Source organism: Amborella trichopoda, chromosome 4 (genome assembly GCF_054954075.1).
Source record: "Amborella trichopoda isolate Santa Cruz 75 chromosome 4, AtrichopodaSantaCruz75HAP2 v2.0, whole genome shotgun sequence".
In the NCBI taxonomy this organism is placed as follows: Eukaryota; Viridiplantae; Streptophyta; class Magnoliopsida; order Amborellales; family Amborellaceae; genus Amborella; species Amborella trichopoda.
Window position 1 is genome coordinate 17488016 of NC_142339.1, and position 27031 is coordinate 17515046.

At 38.6% G+C, this 27031-nt stretch overlaps 1 non-coding gene and 1 pseudogene across 2 annotated transcripts in view; both read left to right on the forward strand.

Annotated features, from left to right (window-relative positions):
• The first annotated feature begins 5678 nt into the window (after positions 1-5678).
• Positions 5679-8828, forward strand: LOC18423327 (pentatricopeptide repeat-containing protein At4g32430, mitochondrial). Its single transcript, XR_016053295.1, has one exon. It is a non-coding gene; the product is annotated as a pentatricopeptide repeat-containing protein At4g32430, mitochondrial (transcript).
• Positions 8410-27031, forward strand: part of LOC148782330 (transportin MOS14-like) — a 28505-nt pseudogene continuing 9883 nt past the window's right edge. Inside the window, exons 1-6 of the transcript XR_016053296.1 lie at positions 8410-8740; positions 10451-10498; positions 10607-10744; positions 14751-14882; positions 15275-15315; positions 21293-21384. The product of XR_016053296.1 is annotated as a transportin MOS14-like (transcript). The remainder of the gene's footprint in view (positions 8741-10450; positions 10499-10606; positions 10745-14750; positions 14883-15274; positions 15316-21292; positions 21385-27031) is intronic.

The window sequence follows — 27031 nt, forward strand, 5'->3', positions numbered from 1 at the left end:
TCATTATTAATAGAGAAGAATCGAGGCTTCAGGCTATGATTCGAAATGATAAAAATCATCTAGAGCAATATGATAGGTCGGATCGTAAAAGTGAAACTGATCATAGTTCTGGAAAAGCCTTTACTTCAAACTTTAAACCCGAGCGTGGTCATGGCAAAAACCATGGTACTGGAAGGCCATGTTGTCCTTAATGTAAGAAGGAAGGTCATCCCATAGAAAATTGTTGGAAACTTCACCTTGAAAAAAGGAGAGAAAAAATGCAAGGAAAAAAATAAAAACTTTGCTCAAATAGCCAACAATGACAAACTCTTGAGAAGTTGGCCCAAATGTTCCAGAATTTTCACAGAACTTCGATCGCTTCCAACTCTGAGACTCTTAACCATGAACCAGGTAAATTCGTTTCTTTTTTTCCCCAATCACCAACAACGTGGATTATTGATTTTGGAGCAACTTATCATATGACTGGGATTATTGATTATGCTTTTAAATCTTGATAAAAATAGGATAGGGAATCCTGTCACAATAGAGGATGGAACTCTCATTCCTGTTGAAGGAAATGGAAAAACCAAAATTTTTAATAGCTCATCTTTATCTGACGTTCTTTATTTACCTTCTTTTTCATCTAATCTGTTATTTATTAGTAAAGTCACGCAAAGTCACAATTGTGATGTAATCTTTTTTCCTTCAAATGTGTTGTTCCAAGACCGGGTCACGGGGAGGAGGATCGGTAAGGGGAAGCTAGTTCATGGGCTTTACATTTTGGATTCTACCACAAAAGCTCTTGTCACTTCTAAAGAGAAGGAGGTAACATATAGTAGAAATGACATATGAGATTCAGACATCCCTCTAAGAAAAATCTTTGTTATATTTTTCCTTCATTGCATTTGGACTCTATGGACTGCGATATTTGTCAGCACTCGAAACAAGCTCATTTACCTTTTAGAAGTTCTATTAGAATATCTCTTGCTTCATTTAAGTTAATTCACACAAATGTTTGGGGACCTGCTCCAATTAAATCTACTCGTGGACATCGATATTTTGTGACATTTATTGATGATTTTTTTAGGACAATTTGGGTATATTTACTCCATTCAAAAGATCAAGTTTTTCTCACTTTTCGAGAGTTCTCTAAAATGATTGAAACTCAATTTGATGCCAAAATTAAAGTGTTGCAATTTAACAATGTGATAGAATATGTGAACAACAATTTTTCTACTTATCTTAAAAAAAAAGGAATTATTCACCAAACTTCTTGCATTGGAACTCCCCAACAAAATGGGATTGCTGAATGCAAGAATCACCACGCACTCAAGCTCTGATGTTTCAGAGCAATATGCCAAAACATTTTTTGGGGAGATGTTGTTTTAACAACATGTTACTTAATCAATAGATGGCCAAACAAGCTTTTCAAAAATAGATCTCCTGTGGAAGTTCTAAAAGGAAAGAAGACTTCTTTGAATCATCTCAAAATATTTGGATGTGTCTGTTTTGTGCACAGTCAAAATATTGATAAATTAAGCGCCAAAGCAAAAAAAATGTATTTTCATCGGATATTGTCACACTCAAAAGGCATATAAATGCTATGATCCAATCAACCAACAGGTTATCATTTCCTGTGATATTGCTTTTTGAGAAAATGAACCATATTTTGTTTCCACTAAGGAAAATTTGGTTCAGGGGGATTCACATATGGTTATGCCTAACATCACTCTTGATAATTTTGATAAAAATGATGACAATGAGAATGGAGGAGAAGTAGTTGAAGTTCCTCATGAAGAACCACCTCAAGCTGAACCTCACCAAATCAACTCTCATGTGGCCCCCCCTTCTATTAGTCGATCTCAACGTACCACTTGCCTCCCAAGTAAGTTTCATGATTTTTATACCCATAATGCTTCCACCTATCCTATTGAATAATTTGTTGATTACTCTCATATCTCTCAACATTACTTTTTTTATCTTAGCTCTGTTTCTTCCAATATGGAACCGGCTAACTTCCAAGAGGCTATTTCCAAGTCAGTTTGGAAAAAGGTTATAAAAGAAGAACTTTGGGCCCTTGAAGAATACTGACTTGGAAATAGCCTCTTGGAAGTTGTGGACGCCATGGCACAGTATTCTTCTTTCAAGTTACCCAAATGAAAGAAAGTGGTTGGAAATAAATGGGTTTATAAAATCAAGTACAAAGAGTGATGGTACAATTGAAAGGCACAAAGCTAGGTTGGTTACAAAAGGGTTTACACAAACTTATGGTGAAGACGATAAAGAAACTTTTGCACTTGTGGCCGAAATGAACTCCATTAGAGTTCTTCTTTCAATTGCAACAAATTAAAATTGGCCTTTGTTCCAACGCGATGTTAAAAATGCTTTTCTTCAAGTTGATTTAGAAGAAGAGGTGTATATGGAAATACCTCATGGACACCCTAAAAAAAATTCAGATCTTGTGTGCAAACTAAAGAAAACAATATATGGCTTAAAACAATCTCCTAAGGCATGGTATGCCAAGTTAAACAGTGTCTTATTAAATAATGGTTTTACTAGAAGTGCTGCTGATTCTTCGATGTTTATTAACAGGAATTCCGTCAGTATATGTTGATGATATTAAAGTCATTGGGAGCCACATACAAGGTATTGATTAACTAAAAGAAATATCTCGACAACGTTTTTGATATTAAAGATTTAGGAAAATTAAGGTATTTCCTTGGTATAGATTGTTTATTCTTAGAAAGGATTGCTTCTTTCACAAAAGAAATATACCTTAGATCTCTTAAGAGAAATTGGTAAAATTGGAGCTAAACATATTTATACTCCAGCTGAGATAAACAGCAAGATCTCCATCGAGGATGGTGAACCTCTTCAAGATGTTGGAAAATATCAACGAATTGTTGGAAACTTAATTTACTTAACAATAACTAGATCAGATATCACCTATACTGTGAGCATGGTGCATAACCCCAGATCTTCTCACATGCAGGCCGTTGCTAGAATTCTAAGATATTTAAAATCTTCCACTGGTTATGGAATCTGGATGAAAAACAATGGACATGAAAACATAATTGGTTATTGTGATGTATATTGGGCTGGTAACCCTTCAGATAAAAACACAGGTTTTTATACTTTTATTGGTGGAAATATTGCCACATGGAAAAATAAAAAGAAAAATGTTATCGCTAGATCCAGTGCTGAGGTAGAATACTGTGCCATGGCGTCCACAACTTGTGAACTAATTTGGTTAAAATCTTTTCTCAATGACTTAGGTTTCAAGTCAGCCAAACCAATGCTATTATTTTGTGATAACCAAGTTGCAATCCATATTGCAACTAATCATTTTTTTCATGAAAGAACTAACATATTGAAGTTGATTGTCATTTGGTCAGGAAGAAGGTTCAAGCTAAGATGATTTGTATTCCTCATGTTAACAATAAAAATCAACTTGCAGATATCTTCACTAAAGCGGTTGGCAAGGAAAAATTCATCCGTGTTCTTGACAAGTTGGACTCGTTCAATCTCTTCGTACTAACTTGAGGGGGAGTGTTGAGACAGCCTGGTGTATCCTAGTGATATCTGCATATTAGCTAGCTTTCCTAAATCATGTTGATTTCCCTTAATCACGCAGATTATTGTTTCCTATTGTGGACTCAATATAGAATGTTATCATGTACAATTCTATATATCTGTACAAGGGAGCTATAGTAGAGTCATAATAATACAGATTAATTCTCCTTTCGTAGATGTAGGTTCAATTGGCTGAACCACATAAATTCTTGTGTACTCATTCTGTCTCCCATACTCTTAACATTAGGCTAGCATAAAACTTTAATTTTCATTAAAGTTTAATTTTCATTAAAGTTTAATTTTCATGAAAACTTTTAGGTCATCCTTTCAAGACAGGTATATTTTTGTTGATAGGTCAGCATAAAAATTTAATTTTTATTAAAGTTAATTTTCATGAATTTGCAGGGATGATTTCGCAGATTCAATAGTTTTGGAGAATGTCGTAAGGGAGGTGCTCACTGCCGTTTACTTGTTGGGAAGCTAAGCTGTGTGGGCAAGTGATGCTTTGAGATGATGAGTCTCTTGCTTTGAGATGATGATTTTGTGGAATAGTTGAGTATCATGGGTAGTCTTTGAAGGAGGGGAGGGGAGGGAGGGGGGGATCACTCTAAAGTTGGTGTGTGTGGGGCGATTACTCTAAAGTTGGTGAGGAATGATGCAGCAGGCCACACTTGGTTTCTTTTGCTGGTTTGGATGAGGATAGGGGCTCATTTGTAGAGAGGATCTGTCTCCTTACTTTGCTTTCTCTCTCTTTTTTTGTAGACCAACGGAGCTAGGGATGGGGAGATGAATGGTGGAGAGAGAGATTTTCGTTTGGAAAATTGCAAAAACTTCCTCAAAATTGATTTTTTTACGCACTCTACCTACTCAACTTTTCTCAGCAAATACCCTATACAAAAGTTTATTATTATTTTTTTTGGAAACAAATACCCTTCCCTCACCTAACAAATTATTTTCGTTGGAGAGGGCGGCTCGGCATTTTAAATAGGCGGTCCAAAGATTATTTTTACTCGAATGGTCGGTCCGGCATTTCATAGTGGTTGTTCGACGATTATTTTTGCGATTATTTTTTGCTAGAATGGCCGGTCCAATGATTATTTTTGCTGGAATGGCCTGTCCAACATTTCATGGTGGCTGTCCGATGTTTCATGGTGGCGGTCCGGTGATTATTTTTTGCTGGAATAGGCGGTCCGGCGTTTTGAAGTTACGATCTTGTATTTTGAAGGGACAGTCCGGTGTTTTGATATGACGGTCCGACATTTTGAAGGGACAGTCTGACGTTTTGAATAGCGGTCCAGCTTTTGAAGTGAGCAGGCATTTTATAAGTAAAGTCCGACGTTTCCTTCTATTGGGATCCAAAAATGATTGGTTACATGAGGGAAGAGTATTTTCATTTTAAAAAAATTAACTTTTAGTATTGGGGTATTTGCTAGGAAAAATGATTTTTTGTGGGGAGTTGTTATGAAAAGTTGTGTAGGGTAAAATGCAAAAAAAATCCATCTTGTAGGTTTTTGCAATTTTTCCTTTTCCTTGTTGGAGGTTGTAGACTAAGAGGATTCAAATAAAAGAGTGGTTTCTATAAGATTGCAACCTTAAACAATCCAATTAAAGCGTACCTCCAAATTTTATCACAACATGTTATTTGGTGTAAAATATTTTAGAATTCTCTGAAAATCTATTTTTATATCTAATTATAAAATATTAAACTTTAAAAATATTTAAAATCAATTAGATCTATAAACATATGAAAATCTTGAAAATGGGCAGGCCACATAATGTGTTGACAAATGCATAATTTTTAAGACTCAAAATCTTAATATTTTTTTTCATATTTATACATATGGACGTCAAGATAATCAATTAAAAGGTTTTTAACATTCAAGCCACTTTTTCCAATACATTTATGAACAACCTTTTCCAATACATTTATGAGGTGCATTTTTCCAATACATTTATGAGGTGCATCTTCAATTCTACCGTTGCAACCTTATATAAACCTTTTCCTTAAAATAATCAACCCACCAAAAGAGAGAGCGAGGACATCATTTCTCAGAGATTTGAAATTAACCCACCAACGCAAAGCAAACATACCCTTCCCCTGCTGGCTTTCTCCCCATGCCAGCTTCATGTTCTACTTCACTAACCCCACAAAATCCCTTCTCAGAAACACTCACCTTCTCCCATTGCAAAACCACCATCCTGTTTGCACCCATTCTCTCTCTTCCCTCCATGAAAACGCTCTGTCGCTCTGTTCTCTCCCCTTTCATGAAAACCCAAAAAAATCCAGCACCCCAACTTCTTTACACAACCAAGCAACCCAATCTCGTGAAATGTTCGATCCAATTACTCATATGGACACCGTATCTGCAAATCACCTACTATCATTGTATAATAGACAACGTCTCCATAAACAATCGCTCAGACTCTTCTCTCTTCGAAAGAGTTTATCGCAACCTGTCCATCATGTCACACTAGCCCTTGCTCTCAAGGCATGCTGCTCAATTGGGCCTTTTGGGCTCAACATTGGCCGACTAATCCAATCCCACGCCATTGTTATTGGTTTCCAATCGCATGTAACAGTCTGCAACTCCTTATTGAACCTCTATTTTAAGATGGCACAACCCCAAGAAGCCATTAAGATGTTCAGGGCCATGCCCCAGAAAGATTTGATCACTTATAACACAGCCATTGCCGGCTTTGCTCAGAACCAGATGGAGCGAGAGGCCATACAGGTTTTACTCCAAATGCAAGCCTCTGAAATGCCCAGTTTTGATAGTGTGAGTTTTACGAGCTCTCTTAGTGCTTGTGCGAGCCTATCAGAGCTAAGTCTTGGGCGCCAGATCCATGCTCTCTCAGTAATTCATGGCCATGGCCAAGAAATCTTTGTCCAAAATGCTTTGGTTTCCATGTATGCTAGGTGTAACTCAATAACAGAAGCCAAGGAAGTGTTTAATGGGATTGTCTTCAAGGACCTGGTCTCTTGGAACTCCATGATCTCTGGTTACCACACACAGGGGGAAGATAATTATGGGAATGAAGCCATTGAGCTTTTTGCATACATGGTTCATGGCCATGGTCCAAAGCCTGACCACATAACATTTGCAAGTGTTCTCTCAGCTTGTGTGGGCAAACAGAAGATCGAACTCGGGAGGCAATGCCATTGCCAAATTCTTCGAACCAACAAAGAGAAGCACGTATCTGTATGCAATAAGTTGATATCACTATACTCCAAGAGTGAAGCGACTCTAGGCTACGTAGAGAGGGTTTTTGATTTCATGGTCCACCGAAACATAGTCTCATGGACATCCATGATCTCTCTGTACAAACACCGGGCCTTGGGCCTATTCAATGAGATGAGACTACAAGGTGTTAGCCCAAACCAGGTCACATTTGTGGCCCTCATCCACTCAATCTCAGACCAAGGTATGGAGGAATTGGGTCCACAGGCCCATGGACTCACTGTGCGAACTGGGCTCGACCAAGATATCAATGTGGCCAACAGCCTCATAACCATGTATGCCAAATTCCAGAACATGGATTCATCCCAAAAAGTCTTCGATGGCATGATAGATGCTCAAGAGATCGTTCCTTATAATGCCATTATGGCTGGTTATGCACAAAATGAACTATACAAGGAAGCAATAGAAGTTTATTTTCTCTTAGCAAGCTGTGATAATGTAGTTGAATTGAGGCCAAATGAATTCACATTTGGAAGCGTCATAAGCTCTTGCACAGGGTTGTTATCTTTAGGTCTAGGTCGCAGACTCCATTGCCAAGTGGCCAAGCTAGGGTTTAGCTCATGTGTTTTTGTAGGAAGTGCTTTGATCGACATGTACGCCAAGTGTGGCTCGATTGAGGATTCAGAAAGAGTCTTCAGTGAGATGGATGGGAGGAGCTTGGTTACATGGACAGTGATGATATCAGGCTATGCACAACATGGTGAATGCCACAAAGCCCTGTCATTGCTTGAGGAGATGAGAATTGCGACGGTAAGCCCTGACCCGGTAACCTTCTTAGCTGTGCTCTCGGCTTGTGGGCGAGTGGGTATGGTGGATCAAGGGCTTCAATGCTTTGAAAGCATGGCTCTAGAGCATGGAATTGAGCCTCACACGATGCACCACTCGTGCGTGGTTGACATGTTAGGAAGGGCAGGTAGGCTTAGAGAAGCTGAGGAAGTGGTTAAGAGGCAACCGAGCATTAGAGGTTGGCAAAGTTTATTGGGAGCATGTCGAAATCATGGAGAGGTTGAGATGGGAAAAAGGGCAGCCGAGGCATTGATGGCCATGGAGCCTAAGGATTCTGCAACTTATGTGTTGTTATCAAACATGTATGCGGCTGAAGGAAATTGGGAGGAGGTAGCTAAGGTTAGGAGGAGGATGAGAGATGGCAGAGTGAGGAAAGAGGTTGCGTGTAGTTGGGTTGATGCAGGGGAGAAGATGCATGGCTTCACTACTGATGATATGTCACATCCTGAAGCTAGAGAGATATGCAATGTAGTGGTGGCCTTGGGTCAAGAAATGAGGCATTTAGAGGATGAATGTGAGTCTTTTTCTCTGTCTTCATAAGTTGGTTCTAAGTTTGGTGGATCCATTTCTTGTATTTTTTGGGTGAACTGGGATTTCAAGCTTGGATGTCGGTGTTGTAGCCATTGAGATATCCCTTGTCCTCTACTATCTTGCCTGGTAATGTGATTTAAACCCATGTCCATGGACTCCAATCCAATGAACAGGAAGGTACATTCAACTTTACTGTGATAGACTGCTGTCCTAGGAGCATTCATGTTTGAACATCTCTATCATATGAGAAAAACAGATCTTTCTCGTTCTACAAACTAGTGGGGTTCGACATGGGACAGCGATGGATTTGAGTATTTATGTTAGAACATCTCTATCATATGAGAAAAACAGGTTTTTCCATTTCACAAACAAGCAGGGTTCGGCGTGGGATAGGGGAAAATGTGTCACTGAAGAGTTCCAGGACAAGCCTATTAAAAGAATAGGATTCCTGTGTAGTTGGGTATGGTGGGGCATGGTCCTTGATTTGAGAGAGATGAGGCATCGGCAGAGTGTGAGGACGGATAAGGGGAGAGAGAAAGATGAGTTGTTTTCAGCGTGCGAGGATAGCGAAGGGGAGAGAGCCTGGGTGTTCAAGCTTATATTTGAAGCTCAGAGAAATCATTTATTTAAAGGTTAAGTTGGTACTAGAACCTTAAAAACTAGTGCTGTTGTGGCCACTGTAACAATCACTTTTAATTATTCATTTCACTTGCTGTGTTCCACCGGTTGGCAACTCAAGCTCATTTCACTTGCTACATTCCATAATGTTCAAGAAACATTTTTTTGAATTTTGAGTCTAGTAAATGATACTCTTAACAATACCCAATTTCAAATTTCATAGACAACGTAGTTATGACCTCTTGTGCCAAAACTATATGGTCTCTTTGGACAAAGTAGTTGCGATGAACTCTTTCGAAGAGAGAAGAGTCTGAGTTATTGTTCATGGAGACCCTGTCTATTATATAATAGTAGGTGATTTGCAGATATGGTGTCCATGTGAGTAATTGGATCGAACATTTCATGAGATTAGATCTCGAAGACATCTCACTTTTGTGCTTTGGATGGGACATTCGGATGAAAAATTATGGCTTCAGAAAGCACTCTGTATCATACATCCTAGGTTCAAACCTTGGTGCTGACTTATCCCAAAAAAAGGTTGTTTTTTGACATAGGAGGGAAATCAGAAACTTCCTTTCCAAAATTTTCTAACAACTTCTTAGATGGACTGGCTGAAATTAGTAGAAAGTGTATACTTGTTAAATAAGTTATCGCTCTCTGTTTTTTTTTTTGGATAAAACAGTCTAGATAGTGAAACTTTTCTTTGACTTCATGGTGCATATATTTTACGGATGCATTGTGTTGTGTGGGTGGGGTACTGTTGTGAGTTCGTTGCTTTGCTAACGTTGTGGTTGCCTTTTTTGTCTTTTTCCATATTTTAACTTGTGGTTGCATTTGTAATGAAAACAAGTGTACATTATCTGCAGAACTGTAGGTCTTTCTTGGAAAAACCTAATGGGTGTTGTATTGCAGCTGCTGAATGGTGAAACAGAGGCTTCTCTTATTTGCTTGTGTGGTGCTTGTATTGATTGTAATATACACTTTTCCATGTGATATAACTCATCTTTCTTAACAAATTGCAATTCTTTCAGGTGTCTGATAGTTTACTTCATGATGCCAGCAGCAACCTAGAAAGTATTATTTTCTGTGCTCAGACACTGAAAACTAAGCGTAATATATTCTTTTTGTAGGCTTTAAGTGTGTTCATTGAGTTTAGTAATTTTGCTTTTTATGTTTTGCAATCTTTTGAAGTTCTTCTTTTAGTTTGGGCATCGATTTTCAATTGATATTTCAGTTAACTGAAAAAACCCAAGTAATTTTTCATTTAATTTTTAGGTGCAGAGAGATTTCGAGGAACTTCCTTCTGAAGCTTTTCGCCCCTTATGTGATTTACTATGTGTAAGGAATTCCTACACTAGTTTTTAATGACAAAGCATAGTAGAAAAACTTTAGTTGATTGAATTTGTTTAGTGAAATGGACCAAATAGCATTAAAAAGACAAAAAAGAGGAAAGCGAATGGTACAAAACCATGCATCTTTTGAGCAAGTAGTTTAACCATGTGAATTCATGCATGTAGCTAGCATGTATCAACTCGATTAGATGCCCGTTTTTGTACACAGTAGTATTAGGTTCTGAAGGTGTGGTCTCTTGGGCCGGATGAATGACTCATGCTTGATGGATAGTTGTAGGCATTTGAATCTTTTTCAATGTGCTCTATCTCGTTTACCATATTCCCCATATCTTCTTCATCTTTTGCATGACCTAGGAGTTGTGCTAAATGCAGTCATTGCTCAAAAAGCTCCACAATGGACCAACGAAAGTTGGAACACAGGTAATTTTCTGTGGAATGGCTATCTGCAATTTATGTATTTTGTTTAAGCAATGCTCATAGCATGAAAGTCACTCCTGGTTCACCTCTTTGTTTTGCCGATTAGTGTAGTGGTGGCTTCTTTGGCAGTGCAAGTCTCTTCAGAAGATTTGGGTGGTGCTGGCATTTTGAACTGGCTCAGAGATGAAATAGATTCTCATCCAGAGTATATACCCAGTTTTCAGGACCCTCCTCTCTGTCTTGCCACAGGCATGTTCTATGTAGAGAATTTGAATATAGGTCTCGATTTTTTGCATCTTTGAAGGTCCTGTATGACTCATCGTATGTTGTGTACCTACCATACTTTGTTGAGTATTGCTGCAATATTATGGCCACTAAGAACTTGACCGAGGCTATTTCTAGTCTTCATTTAATTAGAAGATGATTTAGAAGATGATTTTGTCAATGTTATTTCTGAAGCGAATTTGTACATAGTATTATATTCTATTCGCTTATCAAATATTTATAGATTCTCATTTTGTGGTTCGTTATGTTTCCATTCCAAATATCATTTCAATTGGATTGACAATACATGTGGAAGTCATAATTGGAATTCTGGAAGTGAGTGAGAGAATAATATTAAAGAGATACTTCAAAATTGGGAACTACCTCTGTTTGAAATGCTTTGCCCCCTAGTATGCTGCCTATGCGGCTAGGCAGCCTAGGCGAAGCGCACGGGCCTAGGTGTTGAGGTGCCTAGGCGCCTGCATCCTCCTGCGCCGCTAGGCGATGCCGCAAGCCGTTGGCAAGAGGGCGGATAATGCACTCCGACAATGGCATTCGCCCCCCCTGCTGAACCAATTTTACTCCTCCCCCCTGCTGAACCAATTTTACTCCCCCCCCCCCCCTCCCCCCTGCTGAACCAATTTTCTTCCTTAAAGAAAATATTGAGTCATGTCTAAAAAATGTTTCCGCATGGAATGAAGCGAGCCATTAGAGAACTTATCTCACACCATGACGATAGAGTCACACCCTCTTGAGGTGGGGGGAAGCCCCATCACACAGTCCATACTCAGATCTGTCCGTGGTCAGTCGGAGATGGGTAAGGGAGTGTAAAGGCTGGTGGTTTAAGTCTGATCCTTAGCCAACTGGCACACTTGGCAGGACTCCATGAACTGGCTGATATCTCCCTTTAGTTTGGGGCAAAAATACTTTTCTTCCACTAGGGCTGTGGTCTTATCCCTCCCAAAGTTACAGCTAAGGATGTCACCATGCATCTCACCCATGATTTGGATGCGAATTGTGTTAGGATACGGATATATCCGGTTCATATTGATATACATCATTATGGATGTATATGTATATACCTCTTGATAAGGTTAGGTATCTAAAAGATATCTTATCTAATTGTGTGATTGTCCTCTATATATAGAGGAACTTATTGATGTAAACATTCATTCAAAATAGTGAAGATGTAGCCAGTTGGGCTTTGGATTTGTGGATGTAAGGCTTCGGCCTGGACCATGTAAATGTTGTGTTCTCTTTTCTTCTCTCTCCATTCTATGCTCCCACGAATTCTAATATGGTATTAGAGCAGCGAGATCTTGATCTTGAATATCGAGAGGACCTCCGATCCGTACAAACAGAGAAAGAGAGGCCATGGCTGAAGTGGCACCATCAGAAGGGAAGCGGAGTTCAAGTTCCCAACACTCCCCCTTCCTCAACGCTTGTGCATGTCTCTTTTGTTCAATTCCAGTCATCCAAGGAAGACTTGCAGTAGTCACGACAGCAACATTGTGTTTTGACCCTCAAAGTCTTTCGTTGTTGAATCAGTCCAAAGTCCGCCTTGGTATTTATAACCTGTGCTTTTGAGAACACTGGCTATTCTAAGATCAAGTTCATCATTGGTATTCACATTATCCGCCCCATTTGCAACTGAGTTAAGTTCAAGATGGTCTTTCCGTTTGTTGCTGCATAGTGCGTCCACAATCTTGTTGCACAAGATGGTCTTTCCGTTTGTTCTCAGGCATATTATTCCCTATCCTCTTCGGCGTTTGGTATCCAGCCCCATGCTCTGTTACCTTGCCCTCATCCCGGACTTACTATGCTACCTTCCTTTGTGGGCTTCAAAACCCTAGTTTACCAAGGGCTCAAACCACTTTGTAGGCAATTATTTCGAAGGTCCTCCAAACCAGGGCTCACAACCTGAATTTTCTTATATGGAGAATTTTATGAATGAATGGAACATTGTTTTCGTGCCTGAAATTGTATATGTTTTACAAAGGTGGAGGTTACAATTTCGACCAGTAATGGAGCTTTCATGCATGGGGTCATTGATGGCGTTTGTGTGGGTAGATTTCCAGGAAGGTTGATGGGAGCCCATGTTGGGGGAGAGAGAGAGAAGTAATGGAGTACTTGGGTTTAGGAGATTAATTATGTAGGGAGACATCTCAAACAGGGCAAGGGTTTTGTTGTTAAGATGGAGCAAACTATTTAGTATAGGAGATATGGAGATGAGATGAGTAGAGATGAAGGCAACATCTCTAATGTAACCGCTATGTGGACAAGAAAATCCAGATTCTGGATCAATCCAACTACTATGCAAAGGGAAGTTATGGTTGATGATTAAGAGTTTCGTCTCCTGATGAGGAGATGAAGATGATCGAATTTCACATTCCTGGTTGATGATCAAGAGTTCCGTCTCCAGATGAGGAGATGAAGATGATCGAATTTCTCGATCTTGGTTGGTGATCAAGTTTTCTGTTACTTGATCTCGTTTGATGATGGAGTTTTCCCTTACTCCATCCTGTGTGATGATCGAGTTTACTAGATCCTGTTTGTTCTAGATGCTTATGTTTTAATGATTGAGTTTTTCGTTACTCAATCTTATTGGATGATGGAGTTTTCTGTTGCTTCATCCTGTGTGATGATCCCTTTCTTTTAGAGAGAGAAAGCCTCTAGAAAGAAAAGAAGCCTCTGAGAGAGAAGATCTTTAGAGAAGAAGACTCTAGTGATCATGGATTTGATCACTACTTATTTTTTTGACAACTTAGTATTGTTCCAACTCCTGCTGCTTTGTGTCAAAGCATCTTGAGTTTGAGGGGGAGTTTTAGGATATGGTTATATCGGGTTCATATTGATATACATCATTATGGATGTATATGTATATATCTCTTGATAAGGTTAGGTATCTAGAAGATAGAGATCAAGTTACTTGGTCATCAGGTTATCACACCATAATTATCTCATCTAATTGTGTGATTGTCCTCTACATATAGAGAAACTTATTGATGTAAACATTCATCCAAAATAGTGAAGATGTAGCTAGTTGGGCTTTGGATCCGTGGATGTAAGGCCTCGGCCTGAACCACGTTAATGTTGTGTTCTCTCTTTTTCTCTCTCCATTCGATGCTCCCGTGAATTCTAACAAAATGATCCCTCAAAAAATCAAAGCCGACTTCCTTTTAAGAGAAAACCATCATGTACAACAAAAACAATGTCCTTTGCCTATGACTTCTACATATGTTGTTGGCAACCGGGAGGTGACTTCTCCTCACCTATACCCATTTTTGGCTACAACATCAGTGGAATCAAGATTTCCAGTAACCCAATATTCTATGACAAGACACACCATAATGGGGTTGATTGTTGTCTTTCCGAGAGCGTTTTGTTGGTGTTCTTTCTCATCCATACATAACTAAGAGGATCGGATTATCTTCATGGTTTCATTCAACCTAGGGAAATTCCTTATTAATGCAAGGCTCCTATGGCCCCACCAATAGTTCACTTGCATCATTCTAGTTCCAGTATGTTTTAAGTTTTGCTTGCACCAAGTTAGATGCAAGGAGTTGCGGTAATGATACCTCTGCACTACCGAATGGTGTTTAAGAGGGATCTCCTACAAGGGGATTCCAACGGGGGAGATTTGTGTTTGCTTGAAATGCTCAGTTCTTGCTTTGTTTTTCAAGTTTTTTGGCATACCCATTTGACATCTATTTGTGCTTTTCTTGTTATTCCACGGTCCTACAAGATATTGAAAGTTACATGTAAAAGGCATTCGCAAAATCACCATTTGGTGGATATTGGTTACTTTATGCTTGAAGCTTTCTATTTGCTCAAAACTTTTATTTCTGTCTTTTAACAATTTTCGACATTTCTTGCCCTTCCATTTGTGCTTTTTAAACTACTGCAGTTGATTATGTTTTGTAGAAACATTCATCTATACCATTCATAGCATCCCAGTATTTCATTCAGAAGTTTGTATTTGATGCATCAGGAGGCATGTAGCTACAAGACAGAAGCTTGCCCAGAAAGGTGTCGCCAATTTCAGAAAGAGCTGGTGTCGTCAATGGAAACTGCTTTGAATATCCTAACATATTGCTTGAGAAGCAATGAACTGAGGGAACAGGTATTTGATTCCTTTTGGGTGAACTTCTTATTACTTGCAGGATGCCAATGACATGTAAGACTTAAAGTTGTTCCTTTGCATTATCTTGCACTCTGTATCACACTTTTGGCTGTGTTATATATTGAAAACATTGTGAAAAGACAAAAATAAATAATCATGTGTCCGGCTTCTATTTTGTAGGCTGAATTTTGTTTTTTCTAGTTTTTAGTATACCTTGTTTTGTTGCTTGCATCCTCTATCTTGACAAGTACTTCTCTCAATGATTGGATGGTTATTTAGGAAAAATATCCTCTATAAAATGCCAGGTTTTTTAGGGTAGGAACGTGTTGTCTGCATGCTCTAGTATCATACATATTTATGGTGATAAACAATCAACTTATATTGCATGACAGGTTCTGGATGCCTTCTCTTCATGGCTTCAGCTAGGCTATGGGTATGATCTTTTGTACTTCTAAATTTCCTGCCCCGTATTTTAATAATAATGCAAAGTGCACCTTGTAGACATGGCTAGATTGATTACTGAGGACTCTATTCATGAACGGCTGTCATGTATTTTTGTACATGTTACTTTCTTGAAAAAGAAAAATTTACCTGTATACAGCGTGTTAGATGTGCACGTTATATGTATATGTGTACATGTTTCTGACATGTATGTTTGCAAATTTTTGGGCTTGTGTTTGCATTTATTAGGTGGCATGTTATTCAAGAGTTCCTCAATTGCAAATGTTGCTGTCACTAAATAAATTATGGTTCTTATTACAAAAATCATGTCTTATACTTTTCTGCATGTTGTTAACTGATTCTTGTTTTTTTTTCCTTTTCTTGAAGTCATTCATCTCTCTCTCTCTCTCTCTCTCTCTCTCTCTCTTTCTCTTTCTCTCTCTCTCTCTCCCTTCGGACCTTATGTTTTTTTTAATGATTAGAACAGATGAAAAGAATGCACTTGTTCATGGTCTAATGTTTTACTATTTTCTTTTGCTTTGCCAAGTGCATTGTTATCTTGTCTTCTTCCTCTACACTGTTGGATCTCCCATGGTAAAAGGCTTTTTGTGTTGTTTTCCTTCTATCTCCTAGCAAATGTTTCTATATTGTTTTCCTTTCTTCATTGGTCTTTCAATTTGTTATTATTCGATTCGCATTAACCTATTGAAGTTAGGGTTTTAAAAAACAGATCGGTGACTCTGGATTGTCCATCCTGAAAATTGAGTCTGATCAGCAGATCGGTGGTCTTGATAGGAAAATCGGCCGGATCCAACTTTAAAAAAATTCAAGAAATCACTATAATTTCTTAAAAATCTAGTTTTTAAGGTTTCTAAAAAAATGTTGTATCTGCATTATGGTTTTTCATTATCTTATAAAAAATATGTAAATAGGAAAATTATCTTTGCCTACTCATGTCTTATTTTTTCCCTCTTCTTGAAAATTAATTTATTAAATTAATTAAGTATTTTTATTTGCAATTTTTATGAATATTTTATCTCTCTAGAGTAGTTTCTCTATCTCTCTCTCTTTCTAAAGACCCATCTAAAGAAATTAACCAAACCGACCTAAATTAATCGAGTGGTTTATATTTGGATCGACGTTTTTTAAAACCTTGTATAAATTTTCATGTACTGTTGACTTCGTTTCTATACAAAAAGGAATTGGAAGTGGGTATCGTAAGAACAAAAGAAATTCATGAAAATAGAATAATTTCTTTCTTGAGACTGTATCTTATAAGGCTATTTACTTTTTGGTTCAAAGAGATAACAATGACTCCTAAACATTGAATATAAAATGCAAGAGATTAAAAACATGGCAAGAACATTCGATGAATTTTATTTTGAACTTTGCTCTTAATCAACAACTCATCCTAAGTAACCCAACCTCATTTCCAACAGACAAAAATGACTGTGACTTCCTTATATAAAAAATAAATACCTTATATATATATATATATATCCTTTTCAGAAACTAACAAGTTCTCTTTTACGGTAAATCGTACATCTATGAGCCTCTAAAATCTTGGGTGCCAAGGTTCCTCTCACATTGTTATCAATAATATTAATCATTGAGTTTAGACATACACAAAATTTGGGGCTTTGACCTTGTCTCTCTCCCCCTCCACCCCCCTCGACCATCTCTCTCTCTCTCTCTCTCTCTCTCAAGGTAGTTTTTACTATTGCATTATTCATTTTGTCATTATCCAATATTAATGTACCCAACACTTTTTTAATTTCTCTCACTAGACTAATTGTGGTAGAACTTATGAATTTAGTCCCACATCACGATTTTTTTTTTTGACAAGTAGTCCCACATTAGGATTTGTCAAAAGAGAAGGGGGATTAGAGCTCTTTAAAACAAAGCAACACCATGTAAGATGGCATGCATTTGCGTATGGCAGCCTGTGATCTGACGGTGGTGGGGCCAAAGTGAAGCATAAAACAATTTAAAACTGAAAAAATTAAAAATATAGTAAATAAAAGCTGTGACAGAGTGAATTGGTCTTGTACTTATAGAACCGGCGGGTTCACTAACTGAACTGGCCAATTCACTAATTTAAATGGCCAGTTCTATTGACAACTGTCTGATTCGTATGGGGAACCGACCATTTCCCAATATATTGGGGGAACCGGCCCCTAGATTCCTAATCCAGATCGGGCGATCGATGTTTTTTAAAACCTTGATTGAGTTTTTTAAAAGATGAAACATTATTATTGGTTGGATTATTTCTTAAGGGTAGACACATTGCGATCTTTGAGGGTAGAAATTTTTCTTCTGCTTCTTTTTTGATGACTTGTGTTTGTTCTCTCCAATCATGGAACTTATGCAGCCTCCTTTAAGTACCCTACTTGGAATGTGATTGCCTACTTTGGTAGGTGATCGCTTATACGATCTCAATTCTGTCTCTCCCGAAAATGATTTCTTAGAGATCTTGGGTTTTTGGCCCATAGGATCGTGCTCCCAGTTTCATGGGAACGTGTTTCCGTTATGTGTTTGTGTTCCTGGATACTATAGATTCTAATTCCTGGGTGTGGTGGTTCTTGTTCCTAAGAGTAACCGGATCTAGATTCCATTACATTGGAGCACGTGGATCATTGTAAATCACATCCAGATCCCACCAATATGGGATCATAATTCTAATATATATATATATATATATATATATATATATAAAGAGAGAGAGAGAGATCCCTCAAGTAATATTTTATGATAATTTATAGTTTACTTTTTACACAGAGTTTTACTTTTACAGGTATAAATAATTCCTTGCAATCCTCTAAAACAAATTTTTCATCTTCATTTTTCATTTAATAAGCAATAACAAATATGCTCATACCTTTTTGTTTTAGTTATGGATGACTTAACTAGGTACATACAAGATGGGGTACCATAGTGCATATTGTTTGCAGATGACAATTTGAGTCGAAATGGCATCAACACAAAGTTATAACTTTGGAGGGATGATCTAGAATCTAAGGGGTTTAAAATTAGTCAGATTAAGACATAGTTTTTGGAATGCAAGTTTAATAATAAAAGGAGTAGAGATGAGGAAGTAGTTAAGATTGATGGCCAGGAACTGGACACGATTTCTGTGGCCAGCCCGCATATTGTAGAAATGCGGGCTTGGTAATAATATTTTTTTAAATATAATTTGATCCTATTTTTAGAGAATATATAATCTTTAACATGGAGGTCATGAATATGAAATTTTTTTTTTTTGAAAACTAGAAATAATAATTATATTAAGAAAACATTTGGACCATTAGTTAAACTTGTTTGTAGATGGACCACCTATTTGCATCCATCTTTAAGATGGATGCTTTATACCTCTGAACCGCATATTGTAGAAATGCAGTCCAGTCCACATGAAACAATTTTCCCCAGGAAATACCAAAAGAGCGCACTTTTGATATATTGGGCCGATAATCCCAAAAAATGGAGAGATTAAGGAAGATGTTACACATAGAATTAAAACTGGGTGGGCGAAGTGGAGATGTGCAACCGGAATTTTATGTGATCGTCGCACACCATGGAAGCTAAAGGGCAAGCTCTATAGGATAACTGTGAGACTAGCTTTACTTTATGGGGCGGAATGTGGGATGGCCAAGATACAAAATATCCATAGAATGAATGTAACTGAGATAAGGATGGTGAGATGGATGAGTAGCAAGACAAGAAGGGATAAAATGCGAAATGAATAGATTTGGAAGAATTTAGGTGGGGCACCAATTGACTATAAGATAAGAGAAAGTAAACTTAGGTGGGGCTGGCCCTGTGTAGCATAGACCCTGTACATCACTTGTTAGGAGGTGCGAGCTAGTTCAATTGGAAGGCTAAAAAAGGGTAGGAGGTAGGTCCAAAAGGACATGGTTGGAGGTATTGAGAAAAATACGGGGACTTATGGCCTCATTGAGGGAATTACACTTAATAGAGCAGAGTTGCGGACTAAGATTCATGTAGCTAACCCCAATTAATTGGGAAAAGGCTTTGACGATGATGATGAAAAAACAAATTATTTCATCTATATATAGTTCACAAAGCTATCCAAATAAAAACATGGCTGCAACGCAGCTTAAGTTTTGTACTTAAAAAATTAAAACTATAAAGGTCATAGTTCATCTAATGAATTGATTTATCTACTATATTACTATAATGAACTTTGGAGTAATTTAAAGTTTTATATTTATTTGATAGAAGTTTAGGATTTCATATTATTAATTAACAACGTTGCTAACTACCTCAAAGCCCGAAAGCCCTATATAAACTTACACATGGATCTCGTTAGAGCTCACTCCTATAAAATTTATCCCTCGCTCCATACTATATTGGATCATTTTTCTAATTGAGCTCTCCCAAGTCAGGAAATTCAAAACTTTGAGCTCGGGAACTTTGTTTCCAAATCAAAGGATCTCGCTTCCCAATATTATAATAATCAATCCCATCTATTTGAAGAGCTCAATCCCCAACACACACAGACCATGTTCCTTATGTTTGAGGCTGTATAGCCATCAATCCCTAACATGGGGATCTTTGGGGTAGCTTCGATCCATCAATCTTGCCCCCGATATCAGAACCATTCCCAACAACTATGGCCCAGTTCATAGTTATCGGGAGCGAGAGCGTCGGATCGACTTCTACCCTATGCTCTGGAGCTCGAGAGAGCGAGTTCTGGTGAGGGTAAAAGTAGCAGATCGAGATCCCATATGAACAGGGAGCGCGTTCCCAATAGATTGGGATCGAGATCCCTAATTAACAGGATTGCATTCCATGTCAAATGGGATCGTGTTCCATATTCATTAGGATTGTGCTCCCATTGACAACAGGATCGTGCCTTCATCTAAGAATGATTGTGTTCCTAGATGAAAAGGATTGAGCTCCATTCAAGGAAGGATCACGTTCCGTGCATGATTAGTCTGTGCTCCCATCGTTGAACTCCACTTTTATGAAAATTTGGCATAAAAAATAATTATTTTTTAAAAAAATTAATTTTATTTAAGAAGTTTCTTTTAGGAAGTTCTGGGAACGTAGGAATGGAGTTCTGGAAAAGTACGGATCGTGCTCCTAAAATTTTTGGAGCGGGGATCTATTTTATTCTGGAACGAGATCCTAAAATTTAAGGAAGGCATTTTGTGCAGTATCGGGAGCGAGCTCCGTTGTGCATGGGATCGAGAATCCTATAAATAAAAGCAAGCTCCCAAAAAGTAGGGAACGGGTTCCGGTCGAGATCCCGGCTACGGAGCGTCGGAGCTGGGTTTTGAGCAGGAGCGCCACCCTAGTTGGGCACTTCGATAACTATGGTCCAGTCAAATATAATCTTCAATCTGCATTTAGATTTTTTATCAGTTCATGCCTTTGGGGTTGTATGTGCTTCACGGCATGGCACATTTGACATTCATTGCTGCAATTTATGAAGATAACTTCTAGAAAATCTGAAAAAGCTTGTGTAATTGACAATCAACTTTAGAAGGTAGACATGACTAATTTAAAGAAGACTAGATTGTTTGGGATATGGATAGGGATTTCATCACCTATGGGTGACACTGCAGTGGTTGCCACTTATTGTAGGCTGTCCAATGCCAGATCTGCCCTACACCCCTTTGGGCAATTTGAGGGTGCTTTCCTATCTTCTCCAAGAACCACTTCGTATTTTTTTTTTTTTTTTTTTTTAATTTTTTGGAATTATGCTTGGATGAAATGAGTCAACTTAAAAATTTTGGGGATAAAATTATCATTTGGATGGTTTGTGATGACTGTTGACTGTTTGAATGTCTCCATGGGGTTGACGAAATTCTTAAGCTTCAAATATTTAGTGTGAGGCATGTACCTGTGCATATACTTGTGTTTATGAGACAAAATGTGGGTAGTATTCCTGGTTCTGGTTGTAATAACAAATTATGCTTATTGGAAGATTCATGTTTTCTTCCCAGAGTTGCCGCTTCTACACTTGCTTCTCATCCTTTGGTATTTGCCACTCTTTCAAGTTTGAACTCGGAACAGCTTTCTGATGCTGCTGTAAATGGTATGATAGAGAACTCACCACCATGTTCACATCATGTTGTTGTATGTTGTGTTGGATTTTGTTGTACTTTCTATTCTCTAGTTCTGAGAGGCACTTTGTTGGATACGCTCCTTGTACGATTCTTGTGAATAAAACACGGGATCATTTTTCATGAATCACAGCAAATTGTGAATTAAATCTGATGCTACCTTGTAAAAAAAATATGCAGCTGCAATATCACTTCCTTATTATTGTATTGTGCAGATATAGGTGTTGGGCGTCTTGTTAGTATGTTTTGTCATTCTGTTCACAGGGCAACATTAATGATCTGATCGGCTTGGGGATAGTTATCATCATCTCTCTTTTCTGATATTTAATATATCATTGATTGAAGAGATTTTATGTGTCATACGGCACAAAGTTCAGACAAGCATATAACTGTACAGCAAATAAAAACTTTGTGTTTAGTTGTTTCAGTTATGTCAACCAACAATTAGTGAGCCTGTGAGATGTGTCCTCATTAGGGTTTGATTGTGTTTATACATTCTATATTGAGCATTGGTTTTCTTGATTGGTACATCTATATTGAGCACCATTCACTCTGAAGTTTGTCACTTTCATGATCTGACATCTTTCTGTGCTTATCTTGTAAGAATTAAATCTGTGATCAAAGTTATAGTTGCCAGACCCAAAAATTCATAATGAGTTTTTGTTCTAACTGTATTATTAAAGTGATGGATTGCAAAAATTCTTTTATTCTGATTGCGTGACATCAGTTTAGAAATGTATCTAAACTACATTATTAAGTTAGAGTTAAGGGGTGGACACAGGTCACTAGAATAAAAAAGGACCTATACCTAGTGAGTATTTAGCGTAAGTGACCTTTTAAAATAGGTACAAATTATAGCACACACGTGAGAGATTTTAGAGAGCAGGGGGAGGGGGGTGTGAGCTAGAAATCCCTATATAACACATTTCCTGAATAAGGTCATTCTAAAATTTTTCTACAATACAATGGAAGTGATAATTATAAATAAAAGGAAAGAGTTAGGATAATAGTAAGTCTTAAGCTCTAAAATTTAGTTAAAGATATGGATGTCTCTCTTTGGAAGACATATCCATAAAAATCGACAAAAAAGAAAGGCGATTCCATATTAGATTAGTGTTGATATAAGTTGTTAGTACTCCCCAAAAATCTCTCCCAATAAAAATCGTTAGCTCTCTCTGTGCCTTAGGTAAAAAGGTGAGAGAGACAACGGGCTTGAGGTAGAGAGAAAGTAAGACATCATCTTTGAGGATGGGAGGGCGTGACTCATGAGGTAGAGAGAGAAAGAAAAACACTGTATTTAAATTAGAAGGTCTCTTTAAAGATCACATGTTTAGAGATTTTAGGAGTTTATCATTGATAGAAACATGGGATAAATATTAATCTCTAGATCTTTGCAAACTTGTCTATTAAAAGTAAACGTAATAGGAATCTTCCCCTAAGCCTTGTCCTACTAATCCCTCTTTCCAAACCCCATCGTGCCGCAACTACATACTCTTTATCTCATTTCTTCATGGTTGCCGCAAGGGGGTCTTCTTCCATCTACAAGTTAGTGGTAAAGAGTTCTTTCTGTTTCTCTTGGTTGTATATTTTTAATACAAGTTTATTGAAAACCTTGAATGGGAGAGAAGATGCATTTGTCTTTTCAAGTTATGATGTGAATGTCTTCATCTTTCTGTAACTAATAAGTGAGTTAGGCTCACTCCATGTCTGTAGGGTTTCTTAAAAAATGGCTAGATTGGACAACAATATTATGACATGAGAGACGAGATGTAGGGTTCCTAACCTAGTGTTTGGCCATGTGTGGCATCAACCTAGTAGAACATCTGTTAGGAGGTACGAGTTAGTTCAAGTGGAAAGATTAAAAGGGGCAAGAGGTACCAAAAGGACGTGCTTGGAAGTAGTCCAAAAAGATATGGGGACTTATGGCCTCACTGAAGGTATGACATTTAATAGAGCAGACTGGCGGACCAGGATTCGTGTAGCCGACCCCAAATAATGGGAAAAAGGCAATGATGATGATGATGATCTTTTTTTTGTGTTGAATAACAAATACAGGGTTAGGATCACTGGATCTCTGCAGGGTTTCTGAATACGTGGTTAGATTGGAAAGCAATGTTATGACATGAATGCTAAGAGAGAAAGGATGTCTTAATTTATTTATTTTTATTTTAGAGCATATCTTATTTTTCTCTGTTGAATAATATATTTTCTTTGTTTTTTAGGATTTTCTAAAATATATATATTCTAATTTCAGATGTTTATATCTTAAATATTTTTATATATATTTTTTGAATGAGGTTAACGATTGTATTACTCAAAAAGCATCGGAAAACAAGAGAGACTCGAGAGTGCCCACAGGCCGGGTCTCTCGATAAAAAAATAGATTACTACAGTGTGACCCTATACAAAAAATTGGGTCTTATAAGACTTGCCTGATTACAAAAGATGTACACAGGAAAAGCAAAATACAATGGACCCGCATAGGTCCAGAGCAAAAAAGGAGATGGACCAGTGACGAAAGTATGAACAATGTAGCAACACAAAAAGTCGTGGCTATACGAGAGCATCTACTTGGGTCGGAGCACCATCCTTAGCTAGAAGATTTGCAAACTCATTTGACGTCCTTTAGATATTTATCCAGGAGACGATTATATCCCTACAAGTATATGCAATCTCATCAAAAATAGAGGATAGGTACCAAGGAGGGGGAGCGTTTCCTGTAGCCAGGATATGATATTTTTGGCATCCCCCTTGACAAGCAACTGAGATCCCCAAGAGTGGTCGAATCTTTTTAGTCCCAACAATAGTGCCATGGATTCAGCGTATTGAGAATTTGCATGGTCTAATTGCTCGGAGAAAGTGGCCAGGATGTTGCCACTGTGATCTCGAAAAACTCCTCTAGCTTCTGCTAGGCTTGGGTTACCCAATGAGCATCATCAAAGTTACGCTTGATGGTGCCTTTCGGTGGTGGCAGCCAGTTATTGGGTCTTAAGACCCGATTGGGTTTGAGATGGAGGATGTTTTCCCATTAGCGAAGGAAAGTATTAGCTGAAACCCAGGTAAAGCCCCTATGATTGGTGGCCCAAAGATTACTAAGGAAGTAACCTTGTAGAAGATGGCTGGAACTTCACTCGTGAGGCCTTGAAAGATCCTGGAGTTTCTTTCCAGCCTAAGAACCCAAATAGAAGCTGCGATAGAAGCCCTCCAGAGGATTTTACCAGCCTTTGGCTAATGAGAAATGAGAGATGAAGAGATGAGAGCCGGAATGGATGGTGGAGTGACCCATGAGAGGCCAAACAGCTTGAAGATTTGACTCCATAGGTCGAAAGTTAGGCTGCAGTGAATGATCAGTTGGGGGTTCGTTTCCTCCTCACAAAGACACAAAGCACACTTGTTGGGGATCGAAATCCCTTTCCTTTGGAGGTGGTCTACTATGAAGGCTCTTTGGGAGCAAGCAATCCAGTTGAATGCTTGCACTTTAAGTCGTGCAATGGTGGACCAGACCTTGGAGAGAATCGAGATTGGGTTGAGAGGGAAGGTAGGTGGTTGAATAAGTATTTTATAGAAGGAGGCCACCGTAAATGAACCAGTGCGGGAGAGATTCCACACAAAGGTATCCCTCCTTGAGAGAGTAAGGAAGGTGGAATGAAGAGAAGCTGAAAGGGATATGAATTGCCTTGTTTCCTCCTCTGAAAGGTGGCGTCTGAAAGAGGGATTCCAGACTCTGCGATCCCCAGAGGCAACCATCTCCTCTGCAACAATGGAAGTTTCGTTAGAGGCGAGAGAGTAGAGAGAGGGGAAGAGGTCCCTTAGTGGAGTGTGGCCTAGTCGAAGGTCTGACCAGAAGCGCACTCTAGTTCCTTCTCTAGGATGAAGACGTGTGAACTGCTTGAACATATAGAGGGATGTCAAGAAGGACTTCCATGCTCCTGAGGCCCTTCTCAAAGATCTCCCCTCGGGGACCCAAGAATCTTTCGGGATTCTTTGCTGCGGAGGACTTGGGCCCATAGAGAGTTGTTCTCGGTGGCCAGTCTCCACCACCATTTCCCTAACAAAGCTTAATTGTGCTTTCTTAGAATCCTGATACCTAGTCCTCCTTGGAGTTTTGGAAGGCAGACCTTTTCTATTTTTCTCAGCTTCTCTTGATTTAGAGGAAATTCTTCATCAATTGATCTAGGCGATTGGCTATCGAGACGGGCATGTGAAATAAGGACATGAGGTAGACATGAGAGTTTTCTAGGGTAGCTTTGATGAGCGTGGTCTGCCATGCGAAGGAGAGGTAATTCCCTTTCCAACTTGTCAAACACTTGTCTACTTTGTCTATTATTTGTGACCATTGTCTATTCTTTGGTTTCCTCAAACCCAGAGGTAAACTAAGGTATGTGGTAGGGAGGTCCTCCACTTTACATTCCCAATTAGGGATGAGAGCTCTGATATCAAGATTGGAGAGAGCTACCCCAATCATTTTTTATTTTTCCATAAATTTTTTATTTTTCCATATTTACTTTGAACCCCATCGTGATCTCAAAGCATTTGAGGAACAAGCTCAGATTATCTATTTCCTCCAGTGTAGCATCAAGGAAAACTAACGTGTCATCTGTGTGTTGCAGGTGAGACACGATTGGGCCTTGTGTACTACTTTTGAAATCAGAGAGTAGGTCTATCTGGTACAATCAACTGTTGGAACGGCTAAAAACTTCCACTAAGATGTAAAGAGGAAAGGGGAGAGAGGGTCTCCCTGGTGGAGTCCCCTAGAGGATGGGAAGAAACCCTTTGGGGATCCGTTGATGAGGACTGAGAAGTGAGGGTTGGAGTAGCTGTCCCTCATCCACTTCCTTCAGCGAATTCCAAACCCCATCCTTGACATGGTTTCGTCCAGAATTGACCAGTCAATGTGGTCATAAGTCTTCCTCCCAATCTATCCTAAAGATTAAGAATGGTTTTTTGGAAAGATGTCTGGAGTGCAGATACTCATGTGCCACCATGACCCTGTCTAGAATTTGCCTGTCTTTAATGAACATAGATTGGGATGGGGAAATGACTAGGGGAAGGACTTGTTTTAGCTTGGTTGCCAAAACTTTAGTGAAGATCTTGTAGGAAGAATTGACCAAGCTAATTGGTCAGAAATCCTTCAGTTCCTCTGCCTCTTCAATCTTGGGGACATGAGCGATGAAGGTGGCATTGATGTCTTTGTGAAGGATTCCATGGAGAAAGAATTCATCAAAGAAGCTCTGAAAGTCTGCCTTGAAAGTGTCCCCAAAGAGCTTGAATGGGGCTAAGGGAAAGCCATCGGGGCCAAGGGATTTGTCTTTGGCTAGATCATCGTTTGCCTTCAAGCTCTCTGATTCGGAGAAAGGACGTTCCAACCATTGAAGCCAAGGATCAGGAAGGGTTAAAAATTACAGATTTCCCATTCTAGGTCTAGGGCTCGAAGGCACGGAGTATAGATCCTGGAAGAATGCTAGGATGGCAGATTGAATCTCAGCTGCTTGGTCCAAGTTACGATTGCCGACCTTAATAATAGAGATGGAATTGTCTCTTTGCGGCAGTTGGCAATCCTGTGGAAGAATCCAATGTTGTGGTCCCCTACTTTTTGCCAACTGACTCTGGACCTCTGGA